The sequence below is a fragment of the Chelonia mydas genome, chromosome 9 (genome assembly GCF_015237465.2).
Source record: "Chelonia mydas isolate rCheMyd1 chromosome 9, rCheMyd1.pri.v2, whole genome shotgun sequence".
In the NCBI taxonomy this organism is placed as follows: Eukaryota; Metazoa; Chordata; order Testudines; family Cheloniidae; genus Chelonia; species Chelonia mydas.
Window position 1 is genome coordinate 101,268,546 of NC_057855.1, and position 5,054 is coordinate 101,273,599.

The 5,054-nt window shown below is 45.8% G+C and overlaps 1 protein-coding gene across 1 annotated transcript in view; it reads left to right on the forward strand.

The window, feature by feature from the left end:
* The window catches only part of LOC102932572 (mitochondrial ornithine transporter 1-like), a 46,737-nt gene that overhangs the window by 41,550 nt on the left and 133 nt on the right, over positions 1-5,054 (forward strand). Inside the window, exon 8 of the transcript XR_005226844.1 lies at positions 111-918. The gene's annotated coding sequence lies outside the window, so the exon portion shown is untranslated. The remainder of the gene's footprint in view (positions 1-110; positions 919-5,054) is intronic.

A 5,054-nucleotide genomic window follows, 5' to 3' on the forward strand; every position in this document is an offset into this window, starting at 1 on the left:
GTGGTGGGATTCTGAGCCTAGGGAATCAGGAGGAGGAAGAATCTGGGCAAACTCAGTCTGGGACTTGTAAAACATTGTATAACATTTGCTCTTTTCTCCTGTGACCTCAGTGATGACAGTGGAATGTTCGAGGAAGCTCCAGAGAGTATGCTCCCATGCTGGATTTCGTGAGAACCTGTATGAAATGCTTTACTGAAGTCCAGATATGCTCCCTTTGTACACTGACGTCTGCATATCCAGCAGTAGCCAGCACCCTCCTCCTAGCAGCCACCTCTATTCACTGGATCTGACATATCAGTTCTGATACTTAAGGCACTTGAGACCCTCCAGAATGTATTTTCCTTTGGTTTGGTGAAAGCCTTTGGTTATTTCTGTAACTTTTGGATTGTCTGGACCCTTCAGTTCAGGGCAACTGCACCAGTATTTCCCCTCTGTGGTCCACCAAGGGATCCACTCTAGGCTCCCAGATCATCATCTGTCACCTCTCTTGGGTGGAAATTCATGTCTCTCTCCTTCCTGATGGGTTTTTTTCCAGGCTACACAGTTCCTTGCCTACACTGTGATATTCCCAGCAAGCGAGACTTCCTAAACTGTATCTGTGCTTTGCTTCTTGTCCTGAGGCTGTGAACGGAGTAATTATCAGCAATCACCAGTCACCACACAGCTCTTTCTAAGCAAGCACATTTATTCTTAAGGTGAAAGCATTACAGAGAAAACAATAAAAAACGCTCACACATTCCAAATGCTCAACGGAGGTCCTCCGACTCCAGCCGCAAGTTCTGGTGGGCATCAGTCCTTCAGAACCCACAAGGCTGCAAGTTCATGGCTGTATCAAATTCTGAACCAGAACGACCAGCTGGGCAGTTCATCTGTTTCTTTATACAGCTTAGGCCTTTGATCTCCAATCTTCAGGAACAGGTAACCCGCAGACAAAGACCTGCCCCTCAGGGCATAGCTTCAAAAAGGCAGGGTTTTTGCCTGACCAGAAGTGGGCAGTTTGCATTAACCACCCCTCCCGCCACCTTTCAGGTACTCCCCAGGAAATCCACTTAATGCTTATTGTCTATTCTTGTCCAAAAGTCCATTCTTGTCTGGCACGTTTTCAGTGGTAGTCCTTTGAACTTGCAGCCCTCAGATCACATCTCCCCCCTGGAGAGGTGCAATGGGGTGTGTACCCCACACAGGCCGTGAATGGGTTAATGTGGGCCTGATTTATGATGGAGCACAGCTGGGGAGGGGCTGGGTGGTGCTTATAAAGCCAGGAAGTTTGCAGCAGAAAGGGGTTGCTGGAGAGAGTCTGCAGTCACTCAGTGGGGTATAGAAGAAGTAGGAAGTGGTCCAGGGGGGCAGCAAGGACTCTGAGGAATCCTTGGCTGCCAGCTAGCAGGTCCTCAAAAGGTAATAACAAAATGTTTTTTAAGTACATCAGAAGCAGAAAGCCTGCTAAACAACCTGTGGGGCCCCTGGATGATCGAGAAACAAAAGGAGCACTTAAAGATGATAAAGTCATAGCGGAGAAACTAAATGAATTCTTTGCTTCAGTCTTCACGGCTGAGGATGTTAGGGAGATTCCCAAACCTGAGCCATCTTTTGTAGGTGACAAATCAGGAATTGTCACAGATTGAAGTGTCACTAGAGGAAGTTTTGGAATTAATTGAGCAACTTAACAGTAACAAGTCACCGGGACCAGATGGCATTCACCCAAGAGTTCTGAAAGAACTCAAATGTGAAATTGTGCAACTATTAACTATGGTTTGTAACCTGTCCTTTTAAATCAGCTACTGTACCCAATGACTGGAAGATAGGTAATGTAACGCCAATATTTAAGAAGGGCTCTAGAGGTGTTCCTGGCAATTACAGACCGGTAAGTCTAACGTCAGTACCGGGCAAATTAGTTAAAACAATAGTAAAGAATAAAATTGTCAGACACATAGAAGAACATAAATTGTTACACGAAAGTCAATATGGTTTCTGTAAAGGGAGATCATGACTTACTAATCTATTAGAGTTCTTTGAGGGGGTCAACAAACATGTGGACAAGGGGGATCCAGTGGACATAGTGTACTTAGATTTCCAGAAAGCCTTTGACAAGGTCCCTCACCAAAGGCTCTTACGTAAATTAAGTTGTCATGGGATAAGAGGGAAGATCCTTTCATGGATTGAGAACTGGTTAAAAAAAAGACAGGGAACAAAGGGTAGGAATAAATGGTAAATTTTCAGAATGGAGAGGGGTAACTAGTGATGTTCCCCAAGGGTCAGTCCTAGGACCAATCCTATTCAACTTATTCATAAATGATCTGGAGAAAGGGGTAAACAGCGAAGTGGCAAAGTTTGCAGATGATACTAAACTGCTCAGGATAGTCAAGACCAAAGCAGACTGTGAAGAACTTCAAAAAGATCTCACAAAACTAAGTGCTTGGGCAACAAAATGACAAATGAAATTTAATGTGGATAAATGTAAAGTAATGCACATTGGAAAAAATAACCCCAACTACACATACAATATGATGGGGGCTAATTTAGCTACAACTAATCAGGAGAAAGATCTTGGAGTCATCATGGATAGTTCTCTAAAGACGTCCACGTAGTGTGCAGCGGCAGTCAAAAAAGCAAACGGGATGTTAGGAATAATTAAAAAAGGGATAGAGAATAAGACGGAGAATATCTTATTGCCCTTATATAAATCCATGGTACGCCCACATCTTGTATACTGCATACAGATGTGGTCCCCTCATCTCAAAAAAGATATACTGGCATTGGAAAAGGTTCAGAAAAGGGCAACTAAAATGATTAGGGGTTTGGAACTGGTTCCATATGAGGAGAGATTAAAGAGGCTAGGACTTTTCAGCTTGGAAAAGAGGAGACTAAGGGGGAATATGATAGAGGTCTATAATATCATGAGTGGTGTGGAAAAAGTGAATAAGGAAAAGTTATTTACTTGTTCCCATAATATAAGAACTCGGGGCCGCCAAATGAAATTAATGGGCAGCAGGTTTAAAACAAATAAAAGGAAGTTCTCCTTCACTCAGCGCACAGTCAACCTGTGGAACTCCTTGCCTGAGGAGGTTGTGAAGGCTAGGACTATAACAGGGTTTGAGAGAGAACTGGATAAATTCGTGGAGGTTAAGTCCATTAATGGCTATTAGCCAGGATGGGTAAGGAATGGTGTCCCTAGCCTCTGTTTGTCTGTGGGTGGAGATGGATGGCAGGAGAGAGATCACTAGATCATTACCTGTTAGGTTCGCTCCCTCTGGGGCACCTGGCATTGGCCACTGTCGGTAGACAGGATACTGGGCTGGATGGACCTTTGGTCTGACCCAGTATAGCCATTCTTATGTTCTTAACCCAGAGTAGAGGGTAGGCCTGGGTTCCCCTACCAGTCACTGAGGAAGGTGGGGTGAAACCCTGTGAGGTAAGGGGTATAAAGAGCCCAGAGGCAGACAGAAGACCTGCTGTAAGGTCATTGGACGCTCTGTTACCCCAGGAGGGGTGGACTAAAGCATGACCTGTCCAGAGGGACAAGTTATGCAGAGAGAGAACACTGCAGTGATAGAACAGCCATTAGCAGGGGGTGCCATATGAACCCTTTACAAGAGGTTACATACAGTCCTGGCCCACAATAATACATAAACTTTGCGTTTAATACAATGAACCCCAAAGATACTTACACTGAATTCAGTGAGGTCTCCTAAGCACATGCTGGACACTGTCCTCTCTATCACAGCACATTCCATCCATGCTGGATTTCACAAGACCCTGTCTGAGGTGCTTTGCTAAAGTCCAGCTGGTGCCTTTGGACAGTGACATCTGTGTATCTAGCAATAGCTGGCACCTTCCTCCCCCAGCCTCCTTAGTCATTGGAACAGCTATGTCACTCTGGAGGCTCAATGCATGTGTTTGGGACCTTCTGGAATGTCTCTTCCCTTGGTTTGCTAGAAATCTTTGGTTCTTTCTGTAACATTTGGATTATCTGAACCCTGCCTTGTCCTTGGCCAAATATTTCCATACACCAAGGTTGAGACTTAGAATCACTTACTGCAAATATTCTTTTCCCTCTTAGTGAAGTTCAGGATACTTAAATGTATTGCCTCATAACCCAGTCTCCTCCTTGTCACTGTGTAAGGAATTAAAAGTAGGGATATGATTAGAAAATTTTTATGTAAAAGTAGCACCTGCTGTAGCCCTGTTCTAATACGACCTGGCCACACACCTGCACTCGGATTGAAACTGGCCTTTAAACATGTCATTTGAACTGTTTGTCTGCTAGTCTAAGGATGTGCCTCTATCCCCACCCCAGTGACACTGTACATGCAATAAAAAACACCAACCTTTGCTTACTGGTCACACTCACATAAATGGATGTGCTGGGCTCCGCAACAGATAGCTCAGGGGGAGAGGTAGCTCAGGGGTTTGAGCATTGGCCTGCTAAACCCAGGGTCGTGAGTTCAATCCTTGAGGGGGCCATTTAGGGATCTGGGGCAAAAATTGGGGATTGGTCCTGCTTTGAGCAAGGGGTGGGACTGGACTAGATGACCTCCTGAGGTCCCTTCCAACCCTGGTATTCTATGAGTCACTAGCTATGTTCTTCTCGGGGCTGGTGGCAGTGCAGGGAGAAGAACCCAGCTTGGTTTCCCAAAAGCCAGACTGAGTGGGTCACTGGAAATATTGTGCTGCTGCAAGATGAGTGATTGTGCTGTGGAGTCACTGAGCAGGACAAAGAAAGGCCCTTTGGCTGCAGCAGCCTTCCTAGCGCAGGGATCAGATCATTACTGACACCAGGGCATGGAAGTTTGTGGGCTTGCACTAGGGATACATTTGGCTTCTTTCTTATTTTGTTCCTTTCCCCGCCTGCAGTTGCTGTGGGCCCTCCCCTCTCAGGAGGGGGGCAGGACAGAAATGTCGGCTCAGACAGCGGCACTTGAAGCTGACAGACATGTCCAGCCAGCTCAGCTGCTGGGCCAGTGTGCCCATCTTTGGGTTGCTCTCTGATTGCCAGACCGCCTCTTTCTGGCTGCGCCTAAAGATAGACCCAGCCCATCTCTCTCTCCTTCCAG